At 35.0% G+C, this 14,808-nt stretch overlaps 1 long non-coding RNA gene across 1 annotated transcript in view; it reads left to right on the forward strand.

Annotated features, from left to right (window-relative positions):
- Positions 1-1,077, forward strand: part of LOC107678750 (uncharacterized) — a 2,409-nt gene extending 1,332 nt beyond the window's left edge. Inside the window, exons 2-3 of the long non-coding RNA XR_001632963.1 lie at positions 345-437; positions 715-1,077. This is a non-coding gene — a long non-coding RNA (uncharacterized LOC107678750). The remainder of the gene's footprint in view (positions 1-344; positions 438-714) is intronic.
- The last annotated feature ends 13,731 nt before the right edge of the window (positions 1,078-14,808 follow it).

A 14,808-nucleotide genomic window follows, 5' to 3' on the forward strand; every position in this document is an offset into this window, starting at 1 on the left:
AAACATTTTGGGTGGAATATGTCTATCTTACAGCATATGAAATAAATGCTAAATTAGGTTCTGATCAGGTGACTGACTTGGCCATTCTCCAATTAGCTTTAAAAAACTATTGTCGCTTTAGCAACAGATCATTATTGTGGTGTATAGCAGCAGAACCTGAGCAGATTTTTCTGTTCTTTCAAAATTCATTTTGCTTCCAACTTCATTTGCCATCAGCAGTTTCACCGTCATTAAAGATGAGTTGGTCAAATAATGCCTTCATTCCCAAACTCTATGGAGTCACTGTATAGTTGTGATTTTGTGTGTATGCACCATAACAAGCCGCATTTTGTTTTACTTTTCAGACCAGCCCTGTGGAACAACGTAGAGAAGTTGTAATTTGATGCTTAATTGTCTACCTCTCGGAAAATCCTGAGAATCTCATCAAGCATTATCAGGTGAGCATCTGAAATCGATCAACGACCAAGTTACGCTCCTAACCTAAATAAACAATTTATATAATAGCAGTTAATTAAATTCAACCAAAATAGATAGAAATAAAATGAATGGCTGTAAGACACTTCTTTTATTTTAAAATATAAATGTAAATTTCAAAATATTGTCTCATTTTGTGTTATTTCATAGCAATGTATTTTTTGCACTGAGAAACAATCTGAAAAATACCAAGTGGTGTTAAATAAAGACACATTTGCTTTGTGTGTGTTTTTTTTTAAGGATACTCATGGGAACAAGGAGGAACTGGAACAGCTCACACTGAAGATCATCACAAAAGGTGGCTCAACAGATGATCCATTACAGACTGGGATAGTGCTGGAAGGCATAGAGGTGATGGCGGGATTGGCAGGTGTTGCGAAGGCTTGTGTTTTTCTGCTTGGCCTAATTTATGCAATTAATCCGAGTTACCCCAAAGAGCTCAGGTACTCATTTGAATTTTTTCAGAAGATTCTACTGGAACAAGACAGTGGCAAACTTTTTAACTCAATTTTTCAAGGGTGAAAAATCAAGGAAGTGACATGTTGGAAGTGAACTTCCATTTGTCGATTTGTCACATTTTGGTGTACATTCATGATGTGTGGTTTCAGCCTGTCAAAAAATAAACTGAAATGCTTTATTTTGTGTGATTTGCGTGTTTAATTTATTTAAGATATTGACTGTACTGGAGCAGTGCAGTAAGCAGACCAATAGCTGAAGATCTAAAATAAGTTAAAATGTTAAGTTGGTTTAACTCAAAAAAAATTTTTTTATTCAAATGTTAAGTAAACACAACTTGCAATTACTTAGTAGATTCTATGGTGTTACATTTTTTTTTTTTAAGTAAAGAATGTTGGTTTAACTCAATTATATTTTTTATATAAATTAGCTTAAATGTTAAGTTAACACAACTTGAAATTACTTAGTAGATGATGTTGCATGTTTTAAGTAAAGAATGTTAAGTGAACTCAAATATTTAAGTTCATATAACAAAGATTATCTTGTTTATTTTAAGTACAATTATTCCAAGTTGGGTTTACTAAAAAAGTGTGATGCAAAAATGGTGCATACATATTTTAAGTAAATCCAACACATCATTTTTACCAGTGTAGTGTGTGCTTTCAAACCCACTGTCTCTGATAAATTACACTATGCAAAATCAGGTATGTACTTCATATTTAGCAATACTGGACTTCAGATTATAAATATAGTTCACTATATAGAAGTATTAATGTACGACTAAATCTAAAATTTTTAAAAGCAAAAGTAACCAAAGGAAAAGAGCCAAAAAGGAACAAAATGCTGTCAGCAGGGTTTTACAGTACTTTAAAACAATGTTAGTAATGAGATGTGTGCTTAAATTTATTTTACTGTGTGCTACTTTTAAAAACATAGTTTCTAAAATATATTGAAGTATTTTTCTAGCTGCAAAAAAATGTCCATATATATAATTAAACTTCTGGTGATTAAAAGAGCAATTTAAAATATATTGCTTTTAATAAATATACAAAAGAAAAGCAAAATAAATGTCAAGTTTAATATTGATTCAATGCCAGAAAAAACATTGTTTGTTTTCATAAGCCTGTAATTTTTACAAAGATGTTAAAAAATTATTCATAAATGTGACTTAAATCTGTTTTTATAGATGTAAATAAAATGCATTGTTGACTTTAATGTATTTCATTAAATTAAATATTTATATTCATGCTCACTAAGTTGCTCCAAAACAGCCACGCTTTGCTTGCCACATCTGCTGGTTTGCTGTACAAACACACACAATTATTAATAAACACTGCTTGTCGGTCATGTAAATTACAGGTCTAAATGTATTTACTAATTTACTTTTCTGTAGCAGAGGTGGTGGCGTCCAAATAGCATCTTTTCACGCACACATAAAAACGTGCAAAGCTGCTTTGCGGCCCACATGCGCGGCGGAGCAGTGGAGGGAGTCTCAGAGGGAGTCTTACATTTAGACTGGTTAATTCATAGCAGACACACACTGCTTTCAGGGTGTTATGGGCCATGCAGGGTAGCCACAGTACATGCTTCTGATTTACTGCGAACCACACACGCAAACGCACACTCACGAGACATGTCTTTTTGATAAATCTCCCCACTGAAAAACGGTCGTTCTCCAGGATGCCCCCATCGTTGGCCTCTAGATTTGCTGAGGGTTCGGCTTTAAAAAAACACAGATTGTACCATCAGATGTTTTCACCTCTGTTTTGACCTCACACACAGATGAGTGACTCTTATGGAAACACATACGGGTCATATTTCAACTCAAAATAATGGGAAAAATTGTTTTGCATTCATAGATACAACTGGACAGCTTGCATTTCTCATTCTCAGTGGTGATTGTTTATTCTGCAATACAGAAAAAGACATTGCATTACAGTTTTTTTATTTTTTATTTAAACCAGTACAACAAATACTACTAAAGGTTTTGAGGTGAAATATGAGCTGGACACATTTGACAAGTTTCATGAGATTCACTTTATGCAAACACACAGCAGATGATATGAAGCTAACAATTATGTTGTTTTGGAAAGAAGTAGCCTACACTTTAAAAAAAAATGAAAACATTGATCAAAGAACACATCCTCCCTTCTCATCTGGTATTTGCATGCCTACATGCTCTGCAAATGGACATCTGAACTAATGAGACCCTGCAACAACACAAGATTATATAAATCTATCATATTCAGATTATTATAATAACTACTACATGTAAAATTTAAAGTATACATGCATTATTTCTTGCACTTGCAGAGTCGAGCATCATTATTAAAGCTCAAAATAGACTGTATACTGACTGTTTCAAACCTTATAGTGCTTAATCGATACACTAGAAAAAAGCTCAAGAAAAATAAATGTCTAAAATATGTTCTTATGGTGTGAACAGTGTCAAGTCAGTTTGATATCAATTGGGAATACAGTGAATTGAGTTTCCAAAAATTCTCTGAAATTCTCAATTGTCAATGGAAAATTCTCTCAACTTTTGGTCAAAGCGTCACTTTTGCAAACCTTTGTGTTTTTCCTCAACAAGGGACTTAAAGCAAACAGTAAGAAACCACATCATGTTCAAAGATGACATGACCAGTGTTGGGGGTAGTAAATTTTTTTATTTAAAAACAAATTAGCAAGCCCTGTCCAGATTTAAAAAGTAACGCAAAAGTAACGTAACGCATTACTTTCCATAAAAAGTAACTAAGTACCGTAATTAGTTACTTTTTTATGGAGTAACGCAATATTGTAATGCATTACTTTTAAAAGTAACTTTCCCCAACACTGCTTATGACATACAGTTTAGTTTTATCAGCTATATATTATGCTAATTAATGGGTCATTTTAAACTGTAATTCTGAAAGTCGACTGTACAGTTTAATTTGTAAACATCCTGTTAAAGTTTGCCAGAAAATTCTGCTGATTTAGATCATTTATGTCACAAAACTATGTGTAACATCTGCTTAAGAACAATAAAATACAGGGGGGGCAAAGGTCATTATTTTATTATACTACAAACATGAAATGTTCCACCACATCAATATATTCTGACCAAAATCTCATAAACATCTCATTTTAATTAAAATTTCTCAGCTTGTGAGTTGGAACATCCTAAGACAATTTTAAGGCAGCATATGACAAGCTTGGAAAAGCTTTTTTTGGTAACGTGAAGCAATGCCAATCACGCAAACGCTTGCCAAAAAACAGCAGGAACGCGGTGCCAAATCGTAGTGACTCAACACTTCTGTTCTGAGAATTATCACACATCCGTGTTTCCCTAAATCACTCCTCCGCTTACAGATGATGAGGCAATTCCCATGGGAAGACTGAAGCCAATGAGCCCGACAGCTTAATAGATAGATGTGCAATACTATACAATTATTTTGCAGCTACAGGAGGCAGATAACCAGCCTTCTGGGAAGCATCTACATTTTAGAGTTTTCCCTGATTTAGAAAGCCAAAATACAAACTCTTACACACATTTAAACTGATTTAAACCAGAGCAGAGATGGTGTAAGACATGGGTGACTTCTGGAAAATGTGTGAACATTACACTGGTGCTTTTTAAGTTAATCAACACTAGTACTAGTACTCATAGTGATGTGATCAGTATCTATTCAAGATCTTACAGGGAAATATTGCTTTTTAATTAGTTATCTATTAACTTTTGAATCAGTTTGAGATAATTTAATGGGGCACCAATAAAGCCTGCCCAAAAATCAAAATCCAGTTGATGGCAATGGAAAAAGAGAGTCTCTAATCTAAATGTTTGCTAGATTTTAGTTTAAATGATTTTCCTTTACATCAAAGAGCAGAAGCTCATAAATGCACAAACACAAACATACATACAGGCATGAAAAGTGTCTGTTCACACGCATCTTTTACCTGCAGACTCTCGAGCAAAGAGGGTTTATGTGAAAGAGAGACTGTAGACCAATAACAATCTAAGTTCTTCCAAGAGCTTCACAGTGAAATTCCCAAGACTAAACTAAGACAAATCAACCGCACATTGCTTCAATAATGCTTGTTTGTTTCTCATCAATTTTACAAGCAAACCAGTCTGATCTGTCAGAGATGCCAAACACGTTTGATTGACGTCTACAGCAAAGCCATTTCTGCAAATACAAACATATATGAATGGGTCAAGAAGATTGTCCATCAACCAACTACTCAATTAGTGGGTTAGTTTAGATTTAGTTTAGCTGAGCCTAAACCAACACAATTATTATGTAGCTACTTTTATGCATCTCCAGAAACGATCTGGTGGTTCAAGGCCCAAAAAAGGCAGATCTGGACAGCAGGAAATCATTAAATGCAAATAAGATGCAAATGTGATGGGTTTACGTGATATATTCATTATTTTTGTTGTGGATGTCAAAGTTCATGTGTCCAATCAAACCATAGTGTTTTGCCGCAAATTTGTTTAATCGGACTGTAAAATTAGACCAATGCCAACATCCCAGGTAACAAATTTAGTTATAAAAACGTTGTGGGAAAATTGTTTTAAAATGTTTCTAAAACGTTGAAATGTCCAGTTCCCTTTCAAGGGAACTTCGAACTGCGTCCTCTAGGGGTCGCTATGGGGAACACCTTCAGTGTGACCGGTGTCTGAAGCGTATATCTAAAAACGACAATAACATTGGCCGGCGACAGCCTATGACGTCACTACCGGTGCGACTATAGTATAAATAGGCGCCGGGAAAACACGTCATCCTGTTCTTCGTCTTTACTGACCGTTTGTTTATGTTAGCGTTAAGCTAAACACGACTAGGAGTGCATGTTTCTCGCCAGAGGCTTTGCTCTGATACCTGCAGTTTCACACGGCTCGCGTGCTGTGTGTGTGTGTGTGTGTGGTGAAGAGCAAGCGCGTTCAGCTCTCGAGGGAGTTAGATGCGCTCTGCATTCATTGCTTATTTCTTGTGAGGGATAAGCATGAATTGAACGCGCTCGTCTCACGAGGAGACGGCTTGTGCTCATTATGATGCATTCGTGGGACTACTGAGGGGGATGTGAGTATTTCACCATTTACCCAAGTTTGTAGATGGCATTTGCATGAGTGCGTTCGCCTCTCGCGGGAATAGCGATGCATTCGCGGCAGCAGTTTTCGTTCACGCTTGATTTCTGAGGTAATCTAGCGGTTGGGCGGAGCGTGTTTAGCTCCTGCGGGAGCTGAATGCATGCTGCGTGTTGCGTCGCGGTGAGAACATAGAAAGGACCTAACGGGAAATTTCTCCCTATCAGTAATTTCCTTTTGTTTATATAGGAAATGTATAGTGTGGATCTGTCTGCAGTTATTGGACAGATGGTTTATATCATGTCCTTCTCAGATAACCACATTATACGGCACTCCGGCTTGAAAAAGAAAAATCCATTAATAATGTCACTGACAGCCGTCTAACGTCCCAGGGGCAACTCCCATGGCTATGGTAGAGTTGGTACTTAGTGCTCGCCGTGGTTTTCTGGCATGCACTCCGTTCCCTGAGTAGGGAATGAGACACTGCGTCCTCTAGGTTTCCTGCCATGCTTCGGACGCAAGCTTCAGACGAAGAAGTGGATGACGTGTTCTTCCAGCGCCTATTTATACTATAGTCGCACCGGTAGTGACGTCATAGGCTGTCGCCGGCCAATGTTATTGTCATTTTTAGATATATGCATTAGACACCGGTCACACTGAAGGTGTTCCCCATAGCGACCCCTAGAGGATGCAGTGTCTCGTTCCCTACTCAGGGAACCATGGTTACATAAGTAACCTGAGACGGTTCCTTGTAGTGATTATAACATTATTTAAAGGTTACAAAAACATTTCTCACAACGTTCTACTTTCTTTTTCACCCAAAATAAAGCATTATTTGAACGTTTCTTTTTTAAATTCTAACATTAAAATGTCCAGTTTTCTTGTTGTGATTATTATATTATTTAAAGGTTACAAAAAAGATTCTTACAACATTCTACTAATGTTATAATCACCCAAAATCTAACGTTTTTTTAACATTTATTTTTTAATATTCTAAAAAACATTAAAATGTCCAGTTCTTGTCATGATTATAATATTTAAAGGTTACAAGAACGTTTTCATCAAGTACAAATAACATCATAAGGACATTTTGAGAATGTTGCTCTAAAAACATTTCTCTCAACATTATGAAACACAAACAAAAACATCAAATATATTGGGTTTGTGTTGAGCGCTTTTGCCAAATACTCTCAATGGAAAGTAGCTAAAGCCTGTTCGAAAAGTCAATAAATGTTTCTAGATGGCATCATGCTCTAATTAGCATATTCATGACATCCTGACCATCATATTTGCATTTTGTCTGCTGTCGGCCATTTACATCTGTTTGCTTCTCTCCTATTCTCAGAGCTCACAAACTGTATTTTAACACAGCCAAACTCCCAAGAAATCATTTTAATTTACATATTTTTCTGTTTTTGTTGTCAGACAACAAGTATGACATAGTGACTGAAACGTGGCCATGTTAAACAGGAGTCACTTCTAAGCTTAAATCCTGATTTCTAACTGCAACGACATTTGACAAAATCACCATTTACACAAGTTTAAAGACAACAGTCCAAAAAGTCACTAGGTGCTGTTTTGAGGGGGGAAAAGTCACTAAAAAGGTTGCAAAAATGGTGTCTACCAAAAATGATGGCCAAAAGCACGAAACTATCAGAGACATATAAAATCCAAACATGTTAGACTAATAATTTTGCATACTTCTGGGCCAGTGCAGTTACGGTAATATTAATAAACTTCAACGTTTGATTTTAAAGACATTATTTTTGTGCAAAAAATAAATGCTGTCCAGTGTACTGTAAAATCTGGGCCCTAAAGCAAAAGCAGTCAAGAACCACTGTGGATGAGAAAGTGAGACAAAATTTGTTGTAGCCAACTTTGCTCAAACTCACACGCTACTCACAGTAACTGGAATAACCAGGCAATGGGATTCCATTACCACAGCAATTCAAAGCTTTCCATTCATGAGAAACACACACGCTCACAGTAAACAAGAACACAACTCTCCAAGCACAGGGATGTTCCTCAGACTCGGGCCGTTCCTGGAATTGTGGTTAAGCTCATCTGGATAATAGGCGGATGATAGCTCGATTCACATGGAACATAAAATAATTTCTCTCCACAGTATTACATCAGCAAGTGACAAACAAGAAAACACACCAATAAAGTACAAGAAAATGTGGCTGGGAGTAGGAAACATGGAAATGGGAAATCACGGGAATTGTCTTAGGACTGACATCAATATCCAACAATCAATCCCACCTCGTAAAATAAAAACAAGAATGTATTTTATTACAGTTATGATGGGTGTGTTCAGTACCACGGATTCATTTCAGCCCAGAACAAATCTGGAGATATTCTTCATTTTGTGCATTTGCATCAAAATCAGCCAAAGTATTTATTAAACACGCAAAGGTTCATGATTTGCTTAATAATGGGCATTTCTGTGCAGGTGCAGATTCGTGCAACCCTGTAAATGACTCTTAAATTACAAGAAAAGATTGTTGTCTTCAGACATACTTTTTCAAGCAAATTCTGACAACGCTTTCTTACCATCATAAATGCCACATTCACTGCGATGCTTTTTTTTTTGCCTCTTTTATGCTAGCAATTATGGCTTCTTTTCTTTTCCATGACACATTTGTCTTTATAGCATCTTTGAAAATTTGCCTCTATCTTCAAAATAAGAACTTAAGCTGCTTTTGATGTGGCATTTCTGTTGATCTGGCAAAGATGAAGACCACACACATCATTTGACGGGGCCTTGTGAGGGACGGAGCTGGCTAGTATATGGAGCCGGCGGAGAACTTCATTGTTCAGTTCTTACCTGATCATTTCATAGATGTTCATCATTCAATGCCCTACTCTGTTGAGTATCAGCATCATGATTTGTGAGTAGACGTCATGTTCAGTAATATCATTTTAAAAATTGCTATAGACTATATGTCATCTAAAAACTAAATATAAAAGATTTTGGTGGAGGTACATTGATGGAAGTAGGACCACTTATTCACATTTTCATATTTAATTCATCAACAACAAAGAATACAAATGTGATTTTCAACCTTGTTTGTGTAGGCTGGTCACCTAATATTAACTAAATTAAAGTAGGAATTAAGTGATTTAACAGAACAGTTTATGCTTGTCCTGGTTGTAACGGTCTACTCTGCATTAAAAAAAATCACTTGGCAGACGCCAACATAATTTGATTTCTTGTAAATAATTGCATGAATAGCTTCTTTGTTTGTTCTCCATTACAAACTTTTTATTCACAAGAACAAAAGGTAACAATTTAGTATAGGGATCAATTCTCACTATTAACTAGTTGCTTATTATAATGCCTATTCTTAACATATTGGCTGCTTATTAGCACTTATTCTGCATGACCATATTCTACAGTACATCCCTAATCCTACCGAATACCTAAACTTAACAGCTACCTACTAACTATAAATAAGCAGCAAATTAGGAGTTTACTGAGGCAAATGTCATAGTTAATGGTTTGTTAATAGTGAGAATTGGACCTTAAAATAAAGCGCGACCAAAATAAGAAAAGTACATTTTGTTTGTTTATTCATTTGTTTAAAAAAAATTATTTTTGTAATTTATAATAATTGCATTGATAGAACTAAAGCTAAAGATCTAACGATGAGGTTAATAAACAAGCTGAACCCCTCTTAAATATTTTCTTTAATTTAGTATTTCTTTAAAATATTTCTTAAGTTTAACAAAACATATGCATGTTCATGGTTCTCTGATGTTGATTAATGGTCACATGACTTGCAGGAAACCAAATAAAATACTTTTTTTTTTTTTAAGTGAATGTTTTACTTTGGTTATTTTTATTTTAAAAGTGTTTACTGCTATTTTAAATTTTCATGACTTAAATATTAGCTTCTCATCAGTTTGGGAAATACAGTCATCAGTGACCGGTTAACTTCCAGGATTTTCACTTTCGCCATTGAAAGATCTTTTTTAAATCATTATATTGAATCTAATATTTTGACTTAGTGTATTAATGTTTCAGAAGGCTTTTCATAACTCACTAGCTTTTCAAACTCTTATCGCTTACTGTTGAAGGTCACCATTGACGTCTGTTCCTGGAGTGACTTCATCTGCTTGTCACGTTCGCCTCATGAATAATTTAACGTTACATAACGGCACACTGAGCCACACGGGTCATGGGTGAGAAACGGTAACCGCGAACATCTGTGTTTAATTGGTTTGTATCTTTGTATGTGTTCACTGGCGCGGAGATGCACGGGATTTTCCAGTTCACTCTCTGTGGGAGCGGAGCGCGAGACACGCTCACGAGTAGGATTGTGGGATTGACAGCGGCGCGAGGCGGGAAAACGCCAGCCAATCCATTTCAATGACCCTTTTCACAAGACTGTGATGATGCGTTTCTACGGTCATCAGCATCTAAATCCTCCAAAGTTATATATATATATATATATATATTCTTGGACCAATTTTGTTCAGCTTATACATTAATGATCTGATCTTCAGATTCCACATGCAGTTTGGACACTTTCATTGTGGCTATATGGGTGTGTTAAATTGACACCTTACATATAGTTTGGACATTCATAAATTTGGTAACTTTGCATCTTACCAATTGTAATATTTGACTATATTATTAAGTATGCACTGAAAGCAGTCATGCTTTAATCTTTCTGACATCATAAGAGTGACCACCTTGTTCAAGCATTATTTAAGGCAGAGTATTAATTGAATGTGACACTTGGTGAGACTAAATGAAGAGGCATAATGAGGCTATTTGTTCAACAATTAAACAGTTTATTTGAAAATTAAAAAAATGCATAAATTGGACCAAGCGTGCAATTATAATAAACAGCCCTCATCGTGTCTCTTGTGACACATGCAGTGGCAGGACTCGACCCGTTACAAAGAGGCCCAGGAAATTTGTGAAAGGTTGCAGAAGATCCGTAGATCCCAAACGGAGGAGGGGATAGTAAAGAATAACAGCGCGAGGATGAAGGGTGCTTAAGGGAATGACCTAGCAAACACAATGTTCCGGAGACATGGTTTACACAGCCTGAAAACTTTACAGGCCTTTGCTGGCGGTTCCTACACCCATCCCACACCGACCGGCATTCAATATTATCATCCTTAAAATCTGAAACCGTCTCATCCAGTTCTGTTCATTTAGACGGCACATGACAGGCAAAGCTTCATCGTTAAAATAACACAAATGTATTTTAAAACTTTTAATTACACATCTGCGTAAATGTGTTTAGATACATCATTTCACACCGATTATGTGTAATACATACCCAGCTAATAGGGAACAAAATGTTCTTAAAGTAATGTTTTGGAACGTTCTTGTAACTTTATAACTAATATTTGATATACGTTCTCATAACGTTGAGAGAAAACATTCTGAGATCAACATTCTCGGAACGTCCTCATGATATTTGTACTTGAGGAACATTCTAAAAAACGTTTCTGTAATCTTTAAATAACATTATAATCACAACAAGAAAACTAGACATTTTAACGTTCTTAGAATATTATAAATAAATGTTCAAATAATGCTATATTTTGGGTGAAAATAAAGTTAGTAGAATTTTTAATAAACGTTTTTGTAACTTTTAAATAACGTTCTAATCACCACAAGAAAACTGGACATTTCAGCAATTTAGAAACATTTCAAAACAATGTTCCCACAACGTTTTTATAACCTAAATTTGTTATAGCCCTTAGCTAACAGGGAACGTTTAATAGTTATATAAATGTTAGGACAAAACATTCTTAAAGTAATGTCTGTGGAACGTTCTTGTAACTTTATAACTAACATTTGATATACGTTCTCCTAACGTTGAGAGAAAACATTCTCACGATGTCCTCATGATGTTGTTTATACTTGAACATTTAAATAACGTTCTAATCATGACAATAAAACTGTTCATATTAATATAAATGTTCAAATAATGTTATATTTTGGGAGAAAATAAAGTCAGTAGAATGTTGTAAGAAACATATTTGTAACCTTTAAATAATGTTATAATCACATCAAGAAAACTAGACATTTTAACGTTTTAGAAATATTTCAGGACAATGTTCCGACAACGCTTTTATAACGTAAACTTGTTACCTGGGTAGTCAGAATCCCGCCGTATTTAATTTTTGACAGGAAAGAAACGAGGTTGTGAGGGACTGAAGTACAGAGCTGTTGTTTAACAACTTTTTAACATCTTTCCAAGGGGAAAAAAACCTTAGCAGACAAAGACTCCATAAAAACAGTTTTGAAAGTTGGCAAAAATTATGATCTAGGACCTTCAGTGGATGCGATTGTAAAGACTGTAAGTCTATCCCTCACAGCCTCATTTTCATTTGTGCTAAATTCATTCAACATTGCATCTAACCTGACTAAGGTCTATTAAAAACTGCACTGTTGACCTAACTTTAAAAACCGAGGAAACCAATTATAGTCAATGTGTTAAGTTACCTCAGCTAATTCTCTCCGATTCAAATCGTGCTTTCTGACAACTGAAATACTTTTGTTCATCTAATAAGTAAGATGCAGCCTTTTTTTTGCATTTAGCAAAGCAATCATCCATAATCCTCCACCTGTATGTTTGCTTTCTAAAGCCCACTACATGATATGGGCATTATTTGACTCGTAAAGCTTGATGTAAATGGTTTTCCTGAAATATATTAAATCCAATGAGATGCACATCAGTAATGATCAACAACTGTTAATTCCATAAAAATATGAATTCGGAACCATATGAGAGCTAACTAAGAGCGACAACAGTCATTAAACCAGTAAAATGCGAAGAAATTATCTTTGTTTTTTTTTTATAATAATTACCACAATATTGCACAACATAGGTTTTCAATTTGGAAAGTTGCGACAACATTTGGACAAGTAAGGTCAACAAAAGCACTTTTTTCACTAATGTTTTTATATAAATATATAATATGAAAAACATTAGATATATATGTAAATGTTAGGGCAAAACATTCTTAAAGTAATGTTTATGGAATGTTCTTTATTAATATTTGATGAACGTTCTGAGATCAACAAACTCGGAACATCCTCATGATGTTATTTGTACGTTCTAAGGCACGTTTTTGTAACCTTTAAATAACATAACAAAAAACTGGACATTTTAATGTTCTTAGAATATTAAAAATAAACATCAAATAATTTATTTTGGGTGAAAATGAAGTTAGTAGAATGTTGCAAGAAATGTTTTTATAACCTTTGTTTCCATCTTGTCTCTGACATTCGAAATGTCATGCAATCACGGTTTTCTTACACTGTTTGATTTGATTTAGTATTCTGCTGACGTAAACTTCCTTGTTGTACACTGTAAAAAAAAAAACTGTGACATTTACGGTAAAATACCGGCAGCTGTGGTTGCCAGAACTTCACCGTAAAAAATATGGTAGCAACATTTTAGGTTTTACAGACTTAACTTAAATTCACAATAAAATATCGTATTTCATTAACTGATGTAATGTTAATAAACCAACATATTGAAGTATTTCTGTTCTATATCTGTTTTGAACCATTGTAATGCACTGATAACCACCAAAAACTGGTGGTGATGAGAAAGTCACATGATGAACCAAAGCTCATCACAAACAGCTTTTCTACGAGCTGAGGAGGGTAGTTTTTCACTGTAAATTATACAATGACTTTTTCTTTCACTTCCAAAAACCGTATTTTTAACAGTATTTTACTGTAAAATTACATTAAATGTAATTACATTTATTCACCGAATATAGTATGGAAACTTACTGTTAACCAGTTAACAAGCTTTTACTGTAGCATTTTTACAGTCTTTTACTGTTAAAATCACAATCATTTTTTACAGTGTAGGTTTCATCATATAGACAGATAATGTTGAATATATTTAGAAGCTGTCGAACCGTTTCAAATGTTCCTCATGTGGCCTGAGAAAGTTCAGATGAAGCCCAAACAGATTAACCTACTCGTTTTGGAATGTGATGTGAAGTTAATTGCAAAGCTACCATCATGACTCTAACAGACGACCGGCGTAAAGCGAATGTTTAGCTTTTAGAAACGGAGAGCGATATTTCACTTAAAGAACCTGCCAGTTGAGGGAAACGTGATATCTGGCAGAAACTCAGATCTGCTACCTGCCAGAAGAGCAGATTGTTTGAGAAGGATTTGTGAGCTTTCAGTTCTGATGCAGAGCTGTGAATTATTAGCCCTCACACACAAACACTGACATCCCAGAGGAAAGAAGGTACAAATGAGGGTAACACTTTATTTCAATAGTCCACTTTAGACATTCTATTAACAGTAAGTAACTTTGCAACTACATGTCAACTAGCAGTTAGTAGAGTATTAGTAGACTGTCTGTTTAATATCTTCTAACACTTTCTTTGTCAACTTATTCTACTAACCCTAAACCTACCCTAACAGTCTACTCTGAGAGTTAGTAGACATGTAGTTGCAAATTAATGAGAATTAGTTGACATGTAGTTGACATGTAGTTACAAAGTTACTTACAGTTAATAGAATGTCTAAAGTTGACTATCGAAATAAAGTGTAACCCAAATGAGATCTTTACGATCTCATCTGAGATTTAATTCTCATGCTTCTTAGATGATTCTCATGAGGGAAAAAAGTCAATCTCAGAAAATCTCAAATTGTGCTCGCATTTGCCTAAATAACAAAGTCTGCAAAAGTCATAGATTTCATTACATGATGTGAGCTATTAATTTTTGCATTCATTTTTAGTCTCCAAATGGAAACTTTTAGTCTCAATTCTCCTGCTTATAAGATAATGCTCCCGAGGAAATAAAGTAAATCT

The sequence above is a fragment of the Sinocyclocheilus anshuiensis genome, unplaced genomic scaffold (assembly GCF_001515605.1).
Source record: "Sinocyclocheilus anshuiensis isolate Anshui unplaced genomic scaffold, SAMN03320099.WGS_v1.1 scaffold208, whole genome shotgun sequence".
In the NCBI taxonomy this organism is placed as follows: domain Eukaryota; kingdom Metazoa; phylum Chordata; class Actinopteri; order Cypriniformes; family Cyprinidae; genus Sinocyclocheilus; species Sinocyclocheilus anshuiensis.